We start from the raw sequence: 23,347 nt of genomic DNA on the forward strand, positions 1-23,347 counted from the left end.
ACAGTGAGGCTACAATCCTTAGAACACTTAACTAGGTAAAGGTAAAAAAAGTAAAGGACCCCTGGACAGTTAAGTCCAGTCAACAGCAACTATGGGGTGCAGCGCTCATCTCGTTTTCAGGTGGAGGGACCTGGCGTTTGTCCACAGACAGTTTTCAGGGTCATGTGGCCAGCATGACTAAACCACTTCTGGTGCACAGAGGACCGTGATGGAAACCAGAGCACACAGAAACGGCATTTACCTTCCCACCACAGTGGTACCTATTTATCTACTCGCATTGGCGTGCTTTCGAACTGATAGGCTGGCCAGTTGCTGGGTTGACTGGGGCTGATGAGGGTTGCACTCCAACAACACCTGGAGATGGAAGCCCACAGATGTCTTGTACTTGGTGTCCACACAAAAACGGGGTGCTCGGGGTGCTCAACCAATTTGTCAACTAACACAGGGGTTCTAGAACTGTTCTGTAGCCCACCAATGGTCCATTCACAAGCTTCATTCAGGTGTGCCAGTGTTCTCACTTACAACTTCAATTTGAAGTTCTATCACATTCAAATTGCAATACAATAAGATACAAGGCAAGAAAGATGCATTAAAAAAATACGATTAAAAATCACGCAGCATCTAGCACGTTGCATTGCAATTGCTGCAACAGGCAGAAAAATCATGATGTGGTCTGCCAGGAACCTCAAAAATCTACACACACACACACTTTCTTTCTTTTTTTGATTTTTATTTTATTTTACAAGCGAAAGGTTATAACAGTACCAGATACATAACCATATATAGAGATTTCTCTGAATCTCCCGACTTCCCACGCTCCCCTCCATGGGTCCTATTGTCAACATCTTCAACTGCATATTAAACAACATGTGGAGGAACCTCAGAAATCTATGGCAGGGTGGAGTTTCAGAACTACTGAACTAAAACTTTACAGTGCAACCCTAACAATATCTACTCAGAAGTACTGGTAAGTCTTACTGAATTCAATGGAGCTTACTCCCAGCTAAGTGGAGTTAGGGCTCCAGCCTTCCTGTTAATTAACTCGGCAATTTTATATACAATATGTGAAATTCCTTCATATGGGGGGGGGGGAACCATGAAAACAGGAAGAGAGAGGAAGTATACTGTCGAGCGGAACAACCTGAGCTCCAAAAGTGTTCCTAACATTGTACAGTCTAGTACTACCATATGGCACTTTTGTTCACATTGAAATGTACTTGAGGCAGAACTAATGAATCCATCGTTTTATTGGCAGAGGCACCAAGCCTATTAATAAAGGCCTCCATCAGAATAGGCTTGCAGAGCAATTCCCAAAAGATGGTTAAGGCTTGACAGACGGCTGTGGGAGGCTTGTCGGTGAATTGTCAGGGACTGCCAGCAGTGCGTCTGGGGAACAGCGCTGAAAAAGAAACTTTGGAACAGTCTCTTCCAGGTCATAAGGGGCAGTTAACAAGTGATGGTTGCTAAACAAAGGCAACAATTCCCCGTGTGTGAGAGGGATTCTTTAGAAAGGTTTCAGACAATATCTGATCTAAAATGTCTACATGAGAAGCCACTGCCATCATCACAATGAAAGGGGGGAGGAAGTCAGGGGTACAATTAGCACAGCATTGTGGATTGACACAAAATATATTTAAATTAGTGTTTCTGAAGCAGATTATGTCTTAGCTGGTTGAAGTTTTCTAATCTTCTTTACTTTTATGGAAACATATGTAAAGAATCCCTTGGAAAATAACAAATTCATGTTGGCAAGAAAGGTAAATGTGTGTTAATGAGATATGTTTGGTTATGTTGGGTGAGAGTCAACCAGTGTTAGAAACTCAGATATATAAGCCAGGGGCGAAACAGCTCCTTAAACCAGGGTTATAGTCGCCAAAACAGAATGCCTGGTTGCCATTTTTCAGCCAGGCGGCTCCAAAGTCAGATTTTTCAATATAACTTTTTGGTTCCTGAAATTATTTCTGATTGTACAGATAAAATGTAACAGAATTCTACAGGATATTTTGCTAGTGCGTGAAAACAGCCAAGATCCAAGGATCCCCAGGCATGCACCTCCAGATGGTGGAGATATCAGGCTCCATCCTGGTGTCCAGGTATCTTCACTCTGTCACAACTGGCCGATGGCCAGGTGCAAAATGCAAATGGTGAATTTCGAATGCTGAACCTGCAAAAGGACTTCTGCTTGAGCAACAGACTCCTCACCCCCACCCAATCTGCTCAGTGGGGGTGAGGAGAACCCCTGAAAGAGGGGGGGAGAAAGAGGGGATGGTTATGTCTGGGAAGCTAAAACGCTTGCCCCAAAGGAATAAACACCTTAGCATGACACTGAATTCCTCCCTTCATTATTACTAGCATTATTTATTCAATTTGTGAGTTGCCTGACATGTAGAAAGTCTTCAGGCAACTTACAATATTTAAAAATGTAAGGAATGGCATGGAATTAGAAGAAAGAACAGTGCATTACACCATGCTAAGCTTATTTACTTGGAATTAAGCACCATTGTAATGAGAAACAGTTGAGGAAGTTAGCTATGTCTATGAAGACTGAGAGGTGATATGACAGTCATCTTCAACTATCTGAAGGACTATCACATGAGAAGATGGAGTGAGCTTGTTTTCTGCTGCTCCAGAGAGCAGGAACCAAACCAATGGATTCAAATGACAAGAAAAGAGTTTCCAACTAAACATTAGGAAGAACTTTCAGAAGGTAACAGCTGCTTGATAGTAGAATGGACCACCTGGGAAGGTGTAGGCTCACCTTCGTTGGAGGTTTTTAAGCAGAGGTTGGACGGCCATCTGTCAAGGATTTGCTAGCTATGATTCCTGTATTGGGGTGGGGTGGGTTGAACCTATGAGTACTTTTTACTTCATCGTAAATGTGTATTTGGATTAGAATGTTATGAACATGAACTAGCATCTCTCCAAAGTACCTCCCCCTCTCCAGCCTTCTGTTTTGCTCTGCAACAGGTTAATCCTGTTACTCATTGTGAGAAACATATTTTTCATTATAGAGAGTGGTACATTATGTGAGAAAGGTCACTCTAGCTATATTTTCAAGTAATGCAATGGCATCCACAAGCCATCTAAGAAGCAAGCTGTGGGGGGAAATAAATGTATTCTGTTCTTACTGTGTTGATCTTTCAGAAATCACTTTGCATGACATGTGGGAAAGCTTCATCATCGTGATCCTTATATTTGCTCTGCTCCATGGAAGAGAGGAGGTAAACCTTGTTCAAATCCACCATCTCTCTGCTATATATAAATTGGGAACAGGCAGCTTCTCAACCCAAGACTTGCCAACGACCACTTAAATAATGAGTAGCTAGCTACAAGGAGTTGCAGAGGGAAAGATGGATGGAGACGGGTTCCTAATCACTTAGTGACAACACTCTGAGCGTATCATCATGACAGATTTAAACAATAATTCCTTCTCCCCAAGAAAATCTGGATGCTGCTTTTTCTTAAGCAGAGGAGATGGGGATTTCATGTACAGAGTGCGTGGCACCTTCACCAGTTCCCATTATTCTTTGGGAGAAGCCATGGCAGTTAAATTGGTATGCAACCATTATAAATTTGGATGTGCCCACATATAAAAAGAAAGGTGGGTGTGTTGACATAAGCACATGTTCCCCCACTGCCACCAGAAGGCCAATCACTGAGAAGGGTTTACGTGTCCTGGCTCCAACACAAGGAGACCCACTCTCTTACTTATATAAGGAAGAGATGTTTATTCAGGCAAGTAACACTGCAGCCTTGGCAGCAGGTGCAGGGCTCAGGAATCACAGTTCCAGAGTTTGAGAGCAGGGCGAGAACTTCAGAACTGGATGGACATGACAAAGAGGTCCCAACAAGTATCCCTGCCCTTCCTATCAGCTTTCAAAGATGACGCAAGGTGTGCTCACTTGCAAGACGCTCTTGCCTTATGGCAGGGGTAGGCAACCTAAGGCCTGTGGGCCGAATCCAGCCCAATCGCCTTCTAAATCAGGGCCACGGATGGTCCGGGAATCAACGTGTTTTTACATGAGTAGAATGTCATTTAAAATGCCTCTCTGGGTTACTTGTGGGGCATAGGAATTCATTCATTTCCATATATATATATATATATATATATATATATATATATATATATATAATCCGGCCCACCACATGGTCTGAGGGACGGTGGACCAACCCATGGCTGAAAAAGGTTGCTGACCCCTGCCTTATGAGAACGTCTAGATTGCAGACACACACTCCATAGAGGCAGATGCAAAAGTTGCATCTAGTTGGAGTGTACCTGCCAGTTGAGGCACACCCCTCAGCTGATCAAAGCCCTCTGCAGCCTCCACTGAGGCTCTCTGCTCCACAGGAAGGCTGGAGGGGGGAGCTGGCACCCCTGCTCCCCCTTCCGCAACAGCTGAATTCAGGGTGCGAAGGGGAGGTTCCCCCCTCCCCCAAACTACACCCCCACCATTCAGCCCCCTCCTCTCTGCTTCTTCCTCCGCCTCCTGAGTCAGAGCTTGCCAACCCAAGACTGATCTTGACCACGCTGCGGAACTCATGATGTCATGCTCTAGGCCAAGCTTGCAACTGCTGCATTGCAAAAGAGGCAGGGGGAAAGAGCCGCAGCTGTGGGGGAGCTTCAAGATGACATATGAGTCAATTCTATCCAGCTTTAACAGGAGCCAAATTAGAAAACCGTTGTGGGAATGAGCGCTTTGGGAATAACATCTTCATGGGTGACAGAAATGCTGCCTACTATGCATTTCCAAATTCTTAATTTAGCTACCAAACATTTTCCAGAGTGATGCAGTAGTTAGTGAATGTCTTGAAACTGAAATTATAGGCCATGGAGTGTGCATACCAATTATAGTGCCAAATGGGTTAGCAAGGCTGGGAAGACGGTGATAAAGGAAGTTCCCCATTTGCATTTACTCAACAAATGCCTGATTATTCAATAAGTGACAACAAGTACAAAATATGGTAATACTTTACAAGCAGGCATGTAAATAGCTAGCTGGACAATCACCTGTGATGAATAAGAATCTCTTTTGGGCAGGCAAGCATGGAGGCTTTTGCAAACTGGAAAGTACCCTATGTGTGTTTCCTTCTCCCTTTCAGTCTTTAGGTTCTTAAGATGCTACAAACAGAAGCAGTGTGGTGTAATGATCAGTATTTGACTAGGGCCTGGGAGACCTGGGTTCAAAATCCTTGCTCAGACATCAATAATAATAATAATTTATTATTTATACCCTGCCACTCTGGGCGGCTTCCAACAAAACACTAAAATACAATAACCTATTAAACAGCTTCCCTAAACAGGGCTGCCTTCAGACGTCTTCTAAAAGTTTGGTAGTTATTTTTCTCTTTGACATTTGGTGGGAGGGCGTTCCACAGGGCGGGTGCCACTACCAAGAAGGCCCTCTGCCTGGTTCCCAGTAACTTGGTTTCTCGCAGTGAGGGAACCGCCAAAAGGCCCTCGGCGCTGGACCTCAGAGTCTGGGCAGAACGATGGAGGTGGAGACGTTCCTTCAGGTATACTGGACCGAGTTCCCTGCGTGGCCTTGAGCCAGTCACTTTCTTTCAGCCTCACCAACTTCACAGGGCTGCTGTGAGAATCAAATGAAGAGGGATAGAAGCATGTATGCTACCCTGAGCTCCTCGCAGGAAAGGTGAGATATAAATGTAACAATAAATAATTAACATCAGCATTTGTGGACTAGTAAAAAAAAAATGCACTGACCATTTTGAGGACTGACTTGCTCAGCTGTCTTGAAGAGAAGCTCATAAAAATATATAGTGTTTATGAATGCACTGAGAAATGTATTTCTTATTGCACAGCAACCACAGCAACATTTCTAGGAGTAGAGGAACATCCCCTTCAAAGACCTCAACACATTGAAAGATTCAGAAGAAGAGTGTTGCAGTAGCAGCCTTGGACCAAGGGTAATCAGAGCTCCTGGCCAGTCTTGAGCATCTTTCATTGTTGACTATATTGTATATGCCAATATTACGCATACCAATAGCAAACTGAGTTATTACCGCTACATAGCCAAACCACTGAGAAACAGCATGGCAGTTACAACATATTGGGGAAACTTCAGGGTCAAATTCTTTTTTAATGAAAACACAAGACTCAAAACAAAGGGGTAGAGGAGCTCAAACCAAATCAGAATCACCCATGGTTGGTTGGTTGGCATCCAGCTGTTGGAAGGTTACAATGCCTGATATGGCTGATGGGAGAGACATGTTTCATTGCAGCTGGGGCAGATGAAGGTATCCGGTTGTGCTGCTGCAGATGCACCATGGCATCTCTTTTCTCTGTGCTCCTCCCAGCATAAAATGCTACTCCTCCTCCCTTCCTGTTTGGTCTATTCCTTTTGAACAGGTTATACCCCTCAGTTCCTACATTCCAGTCATGAGTCTCATCCCACCAGGTTTCAGTAATGCCTACCAGGTCATATTTGCCATCCTGTACTAAAAGCTCCAATTCATCTTGCTTGTTTCCAATACTATGTGCATTTGTATAGAGACAAGTGAAACCTTTATTTATTCTCTCCAACTGCTTCCTTCTTGTAGTTTGTTGCTCTTTAGCAGGTTTCTGGAGTACCACCTCAGTTTCCTGTGAATCAATGAAGCTATTATCCCCAGTGTTCTTTTGTTGTCTGTAACGTTCTCTTCCTCCACCTCAAGATCTAGCTTAAAGTTCTCCTGATCAGGTTTGTGGAACTCTTCGCAAACAGATTCTTGCCAACCACTGTACAGTCCATCTCTTGCCAGAAGTCCTTCCTCAAGGAAGCAGGGGGCATGATCCAAGAAGTGAAACCCTTCATGATGACATCACCTGTGTATGTTTTTCTTTCTTCCTGGGGCATGACCTTAAACAGAAAGGGGTGATGAAAAGACCACCTGTGCCCCAAGGCTCTTCAGCTCCCTGCCCAGAGTCTCACAGTCCTATGCTATTCACTGAAGTTTGTGTGTGGCAGTATTATTTGTACCCACATGAATCAGAAGAAAGGGGTAGCAGTCAATGGGTTTTATAAGATTTGGCAACTTCTCTGTCACATTGTGAATCTTTGCACTTGGAAGACAGCACACCTCCCTGGACATCCTGTTTCCTCCGCACTTGGGAAGGAGGGGGAAATAGCTTTATTACAAAGCACAGCAGGATCATGTCTGCTCATTCAAACACACAAGCACAAAAAGAGAAGATAGAATAAAAACAAGACAAAAACAACCTATCAATTTACAAATTCTATCAAATTGCATGTAACCTTTTATAAAAAGCCAAAGTTCTAACACAGGCATTAGCCAAAAACAATTGCAGTTTAGTTCCTGGTAAAGTTTTGAACTCTTTAAAACAAAAAACAGAAAAAAATAAATTATAGCTCACAATTATTTAACTAAAGTGCCTCAAGAAAAACATGGGAGGTTAAGCAACAAAAAGCTTTTGACAGTATTTGTATTACAACTTAGATTTGAACTTTTTTCAGTGCCTTGCTTATAACTTGATATCATTTGTGAATTGATGAGGTTTTTTTAACATATTGAATTCAATAGGACTATTCCAGAGTAAACAGCATCAGCTGGGGAACAGCTGAACTGAATGTTCAGAACAATTTGCAAATTTCACATAGTTACACAAACCTACATGATGAGAACTTGGATCTAAAGTGCTGTTTAAAAATGCAAACTTTGCACTGAAGAGTACAGAACCTGTCATCTGGTATTTATGAATTTAGCTAATTATACACAGTCAGCTATTAAATTTGAATTTGCATTCAGTATTTAGCACCTGATACATGTAAATCACAAGCAAGTTGGCACTGCCATCCAAAGAGCAGTGCAGTTTTCTAAAGTTTATAGATCAAATTAAACGTTTATGAAAAAAACATTATGTTTCAATAGAAATCATACAAGTTGGCAGAATTTGCAGTTGGACTCAAAGCTAACTGGGTTCTTTCAGGTCATTATAGAGAGGAAGGAAAAATATGAAGCAAAGCAACCAAAACATATTTCAGGTTTGTTTCAAAACACCTTACTCACAGCACTCACTCTACCACCTTGCTGAGAAACTGTACATAAGATAAGCATGATAAGAGCAACTACAGTGGTACCTCGGGTTAAGTACTTAATTCGTTCCGGAGGTCCATTCTTAACCTGAAACTGTTCTTAACCTGAAGCACCACTTTAGCTAATGGGGCCTCCAGCTGTCGCTGCGCCACTGGAGCACGATTTCTGTTCTCATCCTGAAGCAAAGTTCTTCTAGCGGAGTCTGTAACCTGAAGCGTATGTAACCTGAGGTACCACTGTATTGCATTATAATTCTCTAACCCATCAATGGGGAATCTATGACTCTCCAGATCTTGTTTGGGTGCTGCTTCCATAAGCCCCAGCCAGCATGGTCAATGATCAGTGATGATGGGAGTTGTAATCCAAAAATATTTATTTTATTTTATTTTGGGGTTTTTTAATTTCTATACCGCTTTATATGTTTTAATAAAAACCTCAAAGCAGTGTACAGCATATTAAATCAATAAAACAATAGCCAGGCGATGTTTCTCCAGCCTCATGAGGAGCCTCTTCAGTAGGGCTGGGTGAGTGTGGGCCTCACCCCTAGGCCAGGTGGAAAGTGCCTTGCAGGGAGCGGCCTTCACGCCTCACAACAAGATCTGGAGGGTTACAGGTTCCCCATCCCTGCTCAGGTAACTACCCTCTTTTGGTACAGGTGGACTCCCCACTCTCCTCCAGATATGCTCTGGTTCCCTCAGATAAATTTTACAAGAATCACGGCACATGTGTCTCTCCAGGCTCCTTGTAAGACAGCACTCTTTGGCTTTGACCCTGGCCTGTGATAAATTCTGCCTTCCAGATTGACCCTCTACTACATTTGCATGTTTCTTGCTTCCTAAGCTCTGTGTAAACCAGGGGTGGGGGGGTGGTCCTCCCGATGTTGTTGGATTACAACTCCCATCATCCTTGACTATTGGCCATGCTGGCTGGGCCTGATGGGAGATGGAGTCCAGGAGCATACACAAGCCCTCCTGTGGGATCTGCCCTAACAGTCCTGACTCTAGAACCAATCCTAGGACATACATTCATAACTCCATGTTTGGCTGCATACGGCTGAGAGTATTGACAATGGGTGCAGCAGACTGCATACACTCAGCCATGTTTAAAAGATGCATTTACTGTGCAATCCTATGCGTGTTTACTCAGAAGTGAATTCTACTGAACAAATAAGCACGCAGAAGATTACAATGATCAGTCTTGTCAGAGAGGCTGCTACCGTACAGCTGATATGAAGGAAACACCTAAAAACTCCTCACCAGATAGAAGGAATAGACACACGTGGGAAGAGCACGTCGATCACACTTCTTATTACTTAACCATTATTGCATGTCACACTAGATATAAAAAAGCAGACACCTTTCGCCTTCTCCTTCCCCTATGAATTAGCAGTGCAATGTGTGTGAGGTAGCCAAGAGGATTTGTGATAATGCTTTCAAATTAACAGATGCTGCGTAGTCTGGAATGAATGACAACTGTGGTTGGATGCATTTTCGAGGGAACTGTAATGGAACAGTCTGGTTCCCTCCCCCCCCCCCCATACTTTCCTGGTGTGGTTTAGTCCCACGGGGTGTTGCTCTCAATAGTTCCATCTCAGTGTGTATGTTGGAGGAAGTGGAAGGTGGCCTGAGCTGTTCAGCTTAACTACAGGAAAGGAAGGTTGCTATGTGAGTTTGTAATCAGGATAAGCTGTTTATAAACCTACCTGCCTCTTTTGTGAGCAGGACCAGCTGGGACATGGAAGCCCGAGTAAGGACTCTAGTTCTAAGACCCACACAGAAAGAAGGGATGTTATAGCAGCTCAAGGAATGCAACATGTGAATGGGGATCTACACACCCCAGCAGGATTTTTTTTTTTTTGAGTCTGTGAGAAACTGGACATAGGAGGAAATGTTGAAAGAAAATAGTCTTGCTCAACCATTTGCCCCTGGTTTGCATGACCATTCCACAAACTTTTGCAAATGCCCGTCAGGTCGGCACATCCTTAGCCTAAGAGCTATGGAAATCACATTGACTAATTCCCTACTCTGAGGTAGCATCTCAGCATTATGGTGGTATCGTGAAATCATAATCTTGCTAAGCCCCGCTACATGCACATACTTGTGTGTGCATGCATACACAAACTGAAGCTAATTTTCTCTTCCTTTTTCTATTCTGTTTCTTCAAGAAAAGGATCACAAACTGAGAAGACGAAGGCCCATGCACACACACTCACTCAAATGCATACTATCCAACTTTTGCAGATTAAAAAAAAATGGGATGTGCATCTTCCGGGACCCAGACCACGATCTTGCCCTGAAAAATGTGTTTCTTTCAAGGCAAGAATGCAGCACTCAAAATGGCTTCTGCAATCTCACATGAAAAAACAGGGTGTTCCATTTTTTCCAATTGGCGGGTATGCAAATGACCATTCTCCATCACCATGAATGCATCAATTTATCGAAACTACTTTACTGTGGTGTAAATGAGATGCTGAAAGCAGTGTGACATTTTACTTAAGTCAACCTTCAGTGTTTCCCAAATTTCTGAGACTTGAGCTATAAACCCCCCACAAAAAATTACATTGCAGGCCAAAAAAAATCAGTAATTTAAGCCTGCAGGGAGAGAACAATGACTCATACAGAGATGCACTGAGCAGCCTCCTACCAGAGGCTTCTTTGGGTACTTTTCAACATTTAATGGTCATGATCCATCTCTCATAGCCTATTGTCGTTTCTCTTCTGGCATACTCTCTTCTTAAAAATAAATCCCTGTGTGATGCCCATCTCCTGCTCCTAGCATTGTTTTCTGAAAGTTTTGCTGGCTATGCAAGGAAACTACTGCAGGTAAGTCTCTCTGTGCATAGATTAGTGTGCTAGAGACTTCTGAACATCCTTCCCAAACTGCAATTGCTGGCAGCATTTCTTCCAGTGCTTCATAAACAACTATTTGCACAATGCTGACTATATTGAGACAGTTATTGTACTCAGACATAAAGCTAAATTGCAAACATGAAGCATTGTCCTGAATTAGACCATTGGTCCATTGATCTCAGTGAAGTCTACTCCAGGAATAAGGAATCTGTAGCACTTCAGATGCTGTCGTGTCTCATCATCTCTAACTGGTGCTGACAGGAATTGGGAGTCCAACAATGTCAGAAGGATAACAGGTTTCCCCATCCCCAAACTGTTCTTGGCTGGAAGTAGCTGTCCAGGGCCTATTCCCAGTCTTACCTAGAGAAGTCATGAATTGAACCTGAGACACGTATACATTCACAGCATGTACTCTGCCATCACTGAGCTATGGTCTTTCCTTAACCATCATTTGGCGTCATGTCTGAAGCTATGCCAATTTACAGGCCATGGTTTGCAAAACTGGATATTGAACCACACAGTTTGAAGCTGGTTTGCAAACATAAATTCTGCAAGCTGTGGTTTGCGCTCATGCTGGAATTCACAAACTACCAGAAAGCTAGCTAGGGCCACTGCTCCACCTACAGAGACTGCTACACCATGGAGACAGAAGCAGATTTATGAAGCTGTGTGCTGATCAGATGGAAGCAGACAAGTCCCTCTAAACTACAGATTACTTGCCGTACGTCTGCAACTTCAAACCATGCTGTGGGTTCTTAACTGTGCTTGGCATAAAAAACCATAGTTTGGGGTGGTGTCTGAAATAAGAGTGTACATTTTTCACATGGAGAATACAAGAGAAGAAAGCCTTCCACAGAGAATAATCTCTTAAGATTCTTAATATATGCTGTGCAGTACAGGATCACAACCACAATGCCCAGCACCAGTGCAAGGGAATTATTTTGCCTTTGCTGGGAGCTGGTCTCCAATCACTTTTCAGCTTTGCTCTATTTTTCCTATCTCACATAATGCAAGGGTTGCTTCTGCTTATGCTATGTCAAAGACAGGAAGAGGCAGAATCAGCCTGCAAAAATTTGGGCAAAAACAAGTCTAAAGTTATTCTTTCCCTTGCTATTTTTATTATTATTATTATTCTGAATGGGTTGACGAAAGCTAAGCCCCAAACTATTTCTTTGGCCAAGAACTAAAGCCATCAGGTTTAAACAGTCGTGGACAGCTGTGGAGTGGAGGCACTTAACTGACCTCCTGGCAAATGAGTCACTGCCGCTCACTGGAATGGCGAGACAGAGAACAGGAGTGGTGGTGCTGTCAGTGCAGTGCAAACACACTGGCAGAGCCAATCTGGCACTTCTACAATTATGATTCTGCTCTTCGTGAATACAAATAAGAAGAAGGAAAATATTACATTAATATTCCAATTCTTCAACATTATAAATGGATCTTGCCAGAACAAAGTTGACTATATTTAATCACATTGTCCTATACTGCATCTTCTATGTGTCTCCAAATAAAGAGTATAATTTAATTCGATATTGTACTTTATTATTCCAACAAGATAGGCCATGATTATATTTGAGAATTATCAATATTATTACATGCTCAAAACACTTTTCCAAACAGACAAATTTCAGCCAAAAATAATGGTTACTTATTTAAGATCATATGACTAGGATGCCTTCCCCACTGAACATAAATCACTCTGAGGTCATTTCCTGATCTTAAAAACTGAAATGATTAAAAAGACAAAAGCCACTTTGAAATACAACTTCTTTCTCCCTCTCCTTCCCTCTATCCCACCTCCCCCCAGCTGTTTCTAATTTTTTATTTCATTAGTCTAACTGAACAAAACAGGTATTCAAGAAAACTAAGAAGGAAAGTGGGGAAGGAGAATCAGATAACTGCAAAAAGAACCTGTAATTTATACCCAGATATACTGGATAAGTATTCAAATCAAAATGAAAATATGATCAAATTTGACTTGCATCGTGAAATTTCATACAGGGCATTCGTTCCTGTTATTTCTCTTGGTGAAGACTTGCGACGCTGCAGGTTCTTTTTACAGGAATTAATTCCAAATATTGTAAGCTCAGCAGCACCCTACTGTTGGCACATCACCAGCATATGAAGAGACTGAGGGCCTAGAGAAGCTTGTCTCTTTTTCTAATAAGCCTAAATCTGGGGATATTTAATTAAACTGATGGGCAGGAGAAGATTGAAAACAGACAAAGGAAGGTGCTGCTTCACACAGTGCATACTAAATTGATGGAGGCTGCATGATGTTGTGACAGCAACTGCACCTACATCTTAGATGGCTTTCAAAGGTATTAGTGGTTAAAGTCATGATGGAAGACTCACATGTTCGGAGGCTAGATGCCACTTACTAGCAACTGCAGGGGAAGAACAGTAGTCATTGTGGCAAACTGGGTGCTGGACTGGGTGAGGCATTGATCTGATTCATATTATTACTAATGGTCAGAAAATATGGGAGTTGGAGTCCACCAACATCTGGAGGACACCACATTGGCCACCCTGCCTTATAAAACTACAAAGCTGATCTGTCAGGGAGCTGCAACCTCTCCCAGAATAGGTCATACACCTAATTCCCAGACATGGGAACCACCCACTGACAGCATTTCCATCTTATCAGGATTCAGCTTCAGTTTATTGGCCCCCATCCAGTCCATCACTGCCTTCAGACACCTGTCACAGCATCTCCTGATTCTGCATATCATTAGCATACTGATGAAATGATGCTCCAAATCCCTGGATGACAGTTCCCAGCAGTTTCAGACAGGTGTTAAATAGCACAGGAGACAGAAGAGACCTTTGGAGCCTAGGACTTGCCAATCAGAAGGTCGGCGGTTTAAATCCCCGCGACAGGGTGAGCTCCCGTTGCTCGGTCCCTGCTCCTGCGAACCTAGCAGTTCGAAAGCATGTCAAGTGCAAGTAGATAAATAGGTACCACTGTGGTGGGAAGGTAAACGGCGTTTCCGTGTGCTGCTCTGGTTCGCCAGAAGTGGCTTAGTTATGCTGGCCACATGACCCGGAAGCTGTACGCCGGCTCCCTCGGCTAATAAAGTGAGATGAGCGCCACAACCCCAGAGTCGGCCACGACTGGACCTAATGGTCAGGGGTCCCTGTCCCTTTACCTTTACAGCACAAAAGCAATGCAGCAGAGCTACAATGTCCTAGTCCTATGTTCTGGCAGAGACCCTATAAGTCAGGGGTCAGCAAACTTTTTCAGCAGGGAGCTGCTCCACTATCCCTCAGACCATGCGGGGGGAAGGACTATATTTTTGGGAGGGAGAATGAACAAATTCCTATGCCCTACAAATAACCCAGAGATTTAAATAAAAGCATACATTCTACTCATGTAGAAACACCAGGCAGGCCCCACAAATAACCCAGAGATGCATTTTAAATAAAAGGGCACATTCTACTCATGTAAAAACATGCTGATTCCTGGACCATCCGCAGGCCGGATTTAGAAGGCAATTGGGCTGCATCCGGCCCCCGGGCCTTAGGTTGCCTACCCATGCTATAAGTAGCACCCTCGACTCCCAACTCCTTGAGACACTCCAGAAAAAACGCCACATTTAAACGCCAAGAGCCAGATGTTCTTGCCACATCAGTTAACTGCACAGCAAGAGATACTGGAGCATGATCTGAAATAGTAATTGTATCAATATGACATGTGGCTACATATTGAAGAAGGGAAGAAGAAACCAAAAGTAATTTTAACAGAAAACAACCTTCATGTACTGATAAAAGAAAAGTCACATTCTGTTGCCAAACAACCATCAATCCAAATTCAGACATATATGCCTTTAGCATTGACCTTACGGAAGACTGGATTTTATGGAAAGGAGTATTCCTGTTTAAAACTGGGTCAAGAACATCGTTATAATCTCTCTCAATTACCAGATGCTCATAAGTCATATCACACAAGTATCTCAATCACTTTTGAAACAGAGTCCAAATTCGGACCATTAACATTCCCTATAACAGTTATCATATCCAAGGTCTTTGCCAACAAAATAAGGTATCACTCATCTGGAACAACTTCTGCTTGTAACACTACAAAAGGAGCATTTTATTTGTAACTATAGCCACACCCTTACATACAAGCCAACTTGTAGAAGCCAAGGTCCTTTCACCCACTCCAATAAAATATTTGAGGGGGCCAGGCCCCTGCTAAGTTGATGGGCATTGCCATTCAAATAGTGTGTGCACCACGTCTTGTGGTCAATTATTTGGGGTGGGGCTTACTTGACCCACCTCCAATATTTTATTCAAGTTGGCACTCTTGCACCCTTAGAATCATCAGCATAGACTTCCTCTACTCAGTCTTCACAACGTGTATATTTTATCATCCACAAACAGATGTGCCTCTTGCCACATCAGCTTTGAGATTTTTAAGTTTAGAAAGCATCTGTTTTCTTTAGTTACAAGAGCCCAAGCCCTTACAATTCCATGTAATAAAATTTAATGCCACTGTATGTATGCATGTGGGGGGGGGGTATTCTTAAATTTACTTAAACCCAAGCATATATCCCAGCTAACAAAAATCAAAATAAATCATAACTTTTAAAAAAAACCAAACACCACCCAACCTATTTGTGGGTATGCCCCAAGGACACTTTTCCAGACCTCCATATTGCAGTGCTGAAAACCACAACATCTTTATCATACAAACATCTGGAGCAAAAACTCCATGCTGAACAAACAAGTACAACAAGTATGTTGTATATACTGATGGAACTTGATAAGGCTCTAAGAACCTGAAAGACAAAAAGGAAAGCGGAGCAAAAACAAAAGGACTAAGGAAACAACCACCACTAAAACATACAGCTCTAGATGGTAGTACAACCCAACTGTCCCCCTCAGTGCTCTCCTCCCATTAGCCACCTGATTATACTTGCTAAAATTGTAGGAACACACCTGAACCCACGTATAAGGCAATAAGCAACTATCTTACTTTTAAAAGACATATGTAGGCAGCCCTATTTAGGGAAGTTTTTAATGTTTAATGCTGTATTGTGTTTTAATATTCTGTTGGGAGCCGCCCAGAGTGGCTGGGGAAACCCAGACAGATGGACAGGGTATTAATAATGAATTTGATGAAGTGAACATGCATGAGGGCCAACCAAAGTTGTTGAGCTTTTTTTAGGGTTTTGCCCCAGGATTAAACCGAATTAAGCCCCCGAAACGGACTTTGGGCATGCCTGATATGCACAATAGCAGTAGAGGATGAACATCAAAATAGAGACAATCTTTTTCTCATATGGTGGAAGTACAAAAAGCAGGTAAGAATGTAAGGAAACAGCAATGAGAAAGTTCCAAGTTAAGGATGAGCTCTCAGTCAAAATTTCACTCCAGCTACACCATAGCAACAAAGATAAGCTGTAGACACTTCAGATGTCTAAAATCCAGCAGAGACAGAGCAGAAGAAATTTCTTGGGAACACTCAAGTGTCTCACTGTGCCCTTGTTGAGGCCAGCACTGGATTTATTCCAGGAAGATGTTTGTCAGGGTCTCCTGCCTTGTAAGATGAATGCTGTTGATTACCCACACAAAATGCAAGAAATTTTACAAAATAAATAATATTTTTCTCTCTCGGAAGTAGGCGTGTTCTGTGGAAAGTTTTCTGCTGGTGGAACATCTGTTTTGTGTAAGGTATGGTGCTGTTCTCTTCCCTCGTTGAAGTTTCCCCTTCTCTCCAGAATGCTCTAGCAGAAACCCTTTAACCTCAAAATTTTCTGAATGAAGTGGGTCACAGAGAAGGAGCTTACACACAATGAGCTCTCTCTATATCCAGCTAGTAATCTTCCAGTAATGTTAGCGCCTCCCATAAAATATCCTCAATAAAGTGAACAGGCTGGCTTTGCTCACTAATATTATCAGGGATGCCAGGGATTCTGAGATTGGATCTAAGGGGATGGCTTTCAAGTTCTCTTATTCTAACCCAGGGGTAGGCAACCTAAGGCCCAGGGGCCAGATGCAGCCCATTTGCCTTCTCAATCCGGCCCACGGACGGTCCGGGAATCAGTGTGTTTTTACATGAGTAGAATGTGTCCTTTTATTTAAAATGCATCTCTGGGTTATTTGTGGGGCATAGGAATTCATTCATTATTATTTTTTCAAAATATAATCCAGCCCACCACATGGTCTGAGGGACAGTGGACTGGCCCACAGCTGAAAAAGGTTGCTGACCCCTGTTCTAACCATTAGTTAGCCAACAAAAAGGTTAGGCTTTTGTAGTGCTGCCTTATGAGCTGCAGCAGTGTCCTCAAGTCAGATCTTCTAAGCTGAAGAGCAATTTTTTCAACAGAGTCTTGAAGCTGATCAACAGAGTCTTCAATAGACTCCTGTGGCTTTAATTGCTTTAAGAATCAACATAGCATTAGTATCTTTGTCAGCCTCCGCTGCACCAGTGAGGGGAAGAGGCTGTTGTCTGCAAATTCTTGGCAGATGCACTTCAAATTACAGGAGCTTCAGTCTTCCTGTTATTTCCCTTAGATGCCATAATATCACTAAGGGGGAATATGCTCTTCATAATTAGCGAGCGAAGGGGGAAACTGCTTGCAGCCCACTGGCTCACCTTGTGTAGTTTTTTCTTCCCGCTGCAAGAGCATTTGATCATCCAACAAGAATCAATGCCCTGCCATTTTCTAGATGTTGTGTTCCTTCAAAAGAAATAGTTCTTCAAAGAGCTTTAAGATCTGTGTGACCAGCCTCTCTAGTGCTGGAGTGCACATCTTGAGGACCTTGACTGCAGTTAACTATTTTATTTTATCCAAACAAACCAGGCACAGAAATCACAGTTTGATCTTGGTTTATTTAGACAAATAATAGTTTAGAGCAAGCGTTCAAAACTCCCATTGTTCTAGGCGTGTTCTGCAACAAGGAATTTCATTAGCACGAGCAATTTCTGAGCTCTGGGTTGTTTGAAAAATGGATTAAACAAATGAATGGACTATAAGGGGAATCATTGGATCGCAATCAACTTTCACTTCCGCTGTCAATTATTAATTTTCTGATGCTGTTTGGTTTGTTTAAAAGTTCTGTTATTAACTGTGATCAATTTGACTCCCTGGGACTCTTGAATGGAGGGACTCTTGAATGAATGATAAATAAATATATCTCTGGAATCAAGAGAAAAAATGATCCTGAGTACCAGTTGCTGGGGGTTACAAGGAGGAGACAGCTACTGTCCTTATGTCCTGCTTGTGGTTTTCCCATAGGCCTCTGGTTGGTCACTGTGGGAAACTTGATTTGGGACTATATAGATCTTTGAACTAATCTAGTATGGATCTTCTTAAGTCCCTAAGATGAAAGCAGGCAGGTACACAGGACAAGACATTTTCTTTCTTTTTTTACTTAGCCTCTGCAACTCTCTTTCTCTTGAAAAACCCCTTTTCATCCCCTCTGCTCCTTGCCTTTCATCATCTCATGATCAGGGGAAAATTGATTTAAAATGGAATATAATCTGACATTGCTTTGTAGGTAAGAGGGAAGAAAGAATCATGTGCCAGATTGTCTCTGGTAATTTTTGCGGTCATGTTTTGTTATGTTGTGATACTTTGCTGATTTTGGATTTTTATGTATTTTGTTAGCTGCTTTGGATATTTATGTAACAAAAAAAAGCAGAATACATGTTTATTAACATATTATTGAATCCACGTGTGTGTAAATTGGTGCAACCACAATTGAAAAAATATCTCACACACTGGGAACAAAAAATACCGCAGATACATAAAATGTGTATGTAAGAAAATTTATAGGTATGTACATACCTATCTGCTACCAGGTCACGAATTTTATGTTTTTTGAAAATTGTCTGGTCTGATTTAGGTGTCATGTTAAACCATAGTTAAGACCATAGTTTAGCATAAACCAGCCACTCAAAAGTCCCAAGGTTTGTTCTTAATTGACAATGCATTACTTGGGGGGGGGGACAAACAAACCATAAGCCCAGATTTAAACAGCCTGACAAATCAGCCTCTGCTTTGCTTCCTTTCTGGTGCAGCAACAAGAGGAGTGTGGAAGGAGTGAAGTGTGGACTTTTGAGCACCATCAGAAGAGCCACCTCACTGTTCACTCCAAACTCATCTTGTTTATGAAAGTGTTAAAAAGCACAGGTCCCAAAAACAACCCTTTGTAGGACGGTCCATTTATTATTACTCTTTGCTTCCTGCAACTTAGCCCATTCAAGATTCACAAGAGGACCTTTCCTTGACTGCTAAGCTTACTCATGATCTCCAGATGCTCTTAAAGGTAAAAGGACCCCTGACCATTAGGTCCAGTCATGGCAGACTCTGGAGTTGCGGCACTCATTTCACTTTATTGGCCGAGGGAGCCGGCGTACAGCTTCCGGGTCATGTGGCCAGCATGACTAAGCCGCTTCTGGCAAACCAGCGCAGCACCCGAAAACACCGTTTACCTTCCCGCCGGAGCGGTACCTATTTATCTACTTGCACTTCGACATGCTTTCAAACTGCTAGGTTGGCAAGAGCAGGGACCGAGCAACAGGAGCTCACCCCATTGCGGGGATTCGAACCGCCAACCTTCTGATCGGCAAGTCCTAGGCTCTGTGGTTTAACCCACAACGCCACCCGCGTCCAGTGGCGTAGGGTGGGGGGTGCAGGGGGGCCGGCCGCAACATCTGGGGGTAGGGTTAGGGGGCGCAAATCCACGGGTTAGGGGGCGCAAATTACTTGCCTTGCCCCAGGTGCTGACAACCCACGCTACGCCACTGCCCGCGTCCCCCAGAGGTTCTTACGGCTTTGTAAATTTTAATTTGGACATATTTGCAATGAGATCATAGGCCCCACCAATCTTATTTATATATTTATTTAGTATGTTGTATGTCCCGCCTCCCCTCCCCCTACTACAGGAGTGCAAGCCTGTGTATATGGTTCTCCCCCTCCTCATTTAATCCCCACTACCTGTGAGGTAGGTTAGGCTGAGAGGCAGTGACTGGCCCAAGGTCACCCAGTGAGTTTCATGACCCAGTAGGGATTTGAACCCTGGCTTTCCAGGTCCTAGTCTAGGGGTCAGCAAGCTTTTTCAGCCGTGGGCCAGTCCACCATCCCTCAGACCATGTGGTGGGCCAGACTATATTTTGGGGGGGAAATAATTAATGAATTCCTATGCCCCACAAATAACCCAGAGATGAATTTTAAATAAAAGGACACATTCTACTCATGTAAAAACACCAAGCAGGCCCCACAAATAACCTAAAGATGCATTTTAAATAAAAGGACATATTCTACTCATGTAAAAACACGCTGATTCCCAGACCGTCCGCGGGCCGGATTTAGAAGGCGATCGGGCTGCATCCAGCCCCTGGGCCTTACTTTGCCTACCCCTGTCCTAGTCTGACACTCTAATCACCACACCACACTGGCTGTTAAAAGAAAGAAAGAAAGAAAGAAAGAAAGAAAGAAAGAAAGAAAGAAAACATCTTGCATTAAGGATTCTCCAAGCAAGCTACCTGCATGAGAGCACAATACTGACCATATGTAGCAATGGGTATTTTGAAACCTCCTTCCAGGTTTGCACAGCAAGCAAGTAAAACCTTATTCACTTGAAAGGGTTGCTATGGAGCTTTTGCCTGGCAGGAAACAGCCACAAAATGTTAATGGGTCATTTCAAGTAAAAAAGTAAGGTGTGGGGATTAATACAGATCACCTCCAGCCAATTTGAGATAGTGGTGTGTCTGCTGGCTTGCCACTTTGGCAGGCGGGATATATTTTAAATTGAACAATGAAAGGCAAAAATTGTTTTTGTTGCCAACTGTCTCCATTCCATGATGGCAGTCAGAGGCAAAGGACTCCAACGCCTTCTTCTCCAGCGTGAACAGTAAAAGAGGCTTTAGCAGAGTCCTTGTCTTATGATGCAGCACACTCACTTAAGACACTAACTTCACTCCTTGTGTACAAAGTGCAAGGCGCTTTCACTTTAAGGGCCTTAAATCACTTAAAAGTTTGCACTCTCACCAGAGCTGTTCACACTGAGGGGACGAGCAGCTTACAGGCTCCTTTGCTTGTGGTCTTGGCTCACCTTGCTGAAAATGACTAACAACAAAGGGGATGTTCTGGGGATATGCTGGGAACCTGATGAAAACATCTCTGTGACCATCCTTGGTTCCCAGTTGTCTACGTCTGGCTGAGAATCATCATCCTAACCACTGCTTTTCATGAATGCTGGAGTGGATGTGAAAGGCCCAGGGATGCCAGCGATCCCTTGTCATATAGTTACTCCATTCTAGGATCAAAAAAACCAATGTTTAGAAATTTACAAACTCACTCATGCATGGAAACGTTAAGGCAACCCCCTTAACATTTGCACCATGTCCCAATGCCTATCCGATGGCTGCTTGTGTTGTGCTTTTTTAGCCTCCCTGTACCCACACATGTCATTGGTTTGTCAACCCCCAGGTTGGGAAATCTTTGCAAATCCTAGATATTTCTTTCATTCATTTAGAGGAGGGTCAATCTGTTGCAGAGGCCACTGCATGTTTACTCACAAATGGATGGCTTGCTTGCCTCCTCCTTTCTCTTGCTGACCTCATGGCCTCATGATGAAGCCGGCACTTGCTCCAATTGCCTTTTGAGCCAGCCACCCCCACCTCCACTGCCACCTCAGTTAAAAGGGGGAGTGTGGGCTCTAGAAGCTAACTTGTAAGGGAGCACAACATATAACTTCTGCATCCTGTGAATCGAGGATGGGGAAGTTGAGACCCTCCAGATGTTGTTTAGTTGCATGATGGGAGCTGCAGTACAACCACATCTGGAGAGCCACAGGTTCCCCGTCCCTGAAATAAGCAGCAAACACAGATGCTTTAACTTACAACTTTCATGTTTCACGGCATATGAACTCCTTTGTAAATGCCTTGATTTTTCTGTTACAGTAGAGGTCTTTGATCCCATGGCTGTCTAATTTTTTTAAAAGGAAATTCACTGAATTGCATCACCTCCTTGGGTGATGTTACTGTGCTGCCACTCTGTAACTGTCAACATTCATGCTGCACTCGAAAGTTTTAAAAGCACTTTGCATGCATTTATCTCGGCAATCTTTTCATTAGTCCTGCACGGCAGGCCATTTTTACTACCATCCCCATGTTGTCTCTGGTTTTATCTCCTGGTTTGCCCGCTGGTTCAAACAGTGAGCACAGCAAACCATGTAATCTGTCACTGTTCTTCCCATATTGCCCCAAGGAAAAGTTAAGAGAAAGCTGCAATGGTGTGGCTTGGTGACAACTGTTGAATGTAGCCATCTGTTATCATCAAAGGCTGCAAATCAAGTTAATACAGCAAAGATCTCAAAACAGAGAGCGGGTCACTTGCGGAAGTAAGTCAAATGGAAGACTACAGTTGAAGTCATCATATGAAGTACATGGTCAAAGAATTAAACCTGTAGAAAACATCTGCACATCCTACAGATAGGGATATACAATAATTAATGTGAATTCTCTCTCCCTCTCTCTCACACACTGACTCATACACAGATGCAGTCACCCCTTCCCTCTTCCACCTACTATCTTCCACAAGCCTTAGCAGCCTGGCAGCAACCATTTTTCTTTAGGGAAGAGGGTCCATGCAGGAAACAACATCTTGCAGTGAGCATGTGTGAAATAACTTGCCCTTAAATAAATGTATGTAAATTGTCTTTCACGTGAGAACTTTACCATCTGATATCATTAGTCAATATATAGCCCTTTCCCCCCATCAAATCATGAAGAGTAAGAAAGTGTAATACCCTTGCCTTTACTAAAGAGAGAATTTAAACTGGGGGGAAAGGAGAACTGAATGTATGTTATGGGTGTGCAAAAGGAGTCAGAAAGATGGGTCTGCACTTTTAATGTTGTTGGATACCTTATAATCCTTACTCGTCTATGCCATTTTTCCCTACTGTGGGGGCTAAATCATATTGATTTGATAATGTTCAGGTGTTATCATGGGAGCCTTCCTCTCTAATTATACGGATACTCCTATGCCTATAGAAAAAGGGACATACCTCAATTTAAAGTTCTACAGAACTTATAAGAACAAAACCTTCACCCACAAGGGATGAGAGAGAGAAAGAGGCATCTTGTATGTATACAAGAGAGGCAAGCAACCATCCCAACAGCTGCTCCGCTTGTGTGTCTGTTTGTGTGACTGAGGGGAGCAGAAACTCATGAGCCAATCCATGTGTGGGGGGTGTGGGTGGGTGTGTGTGAGAGAGAGAGAACCCCAAGAGCCAGTGTGTGTGCATGTGTGTGACATGCAGAGACAACCCCAGCAGCCAGCCCGTGCATGTGTGCTAAAGAGAACAAACCCCAATAGTTAGCCAGCCAGACTGTGTGCTTGACCATGAGAATCCCCCACCACACAGCTGTGTGTGTGAGAGAGAGAGAGAGAGAGAGAGAGAGGAAGAGAGATGGAACCCCAGTCCATGCA

The 23,347-nt window shown here is 43.1% G+C and overlaps 1 protein-coding gene across 6 annotated transcripts in view; it reads right to left on the minus strand.

Annotated features, from left to right (window-relative positions):
- The window catches only part of SLC4A10 (solute carrier family 4 member 10), a 159,023-nt gene that overhangs the window by 134,585 nt on the left and 1,091 nt on the right, over positions 1-23,347 (minus strand). The window lies entirely within an intron of this gene.

The sequence above is a fragment of the Podarcis filfolensis genome (assembly GCF_964270895.1).
Source record: "Podarcis filfolensis genome assembly, chromosome: 1".
In the NCBI taxonomy this organism is placed as follows: Eukaryota; Metazoa; Chordata; class Lepidosauria; order Squamata; family Lacertidae; genus Podarcis; species Podarcis filfolensis.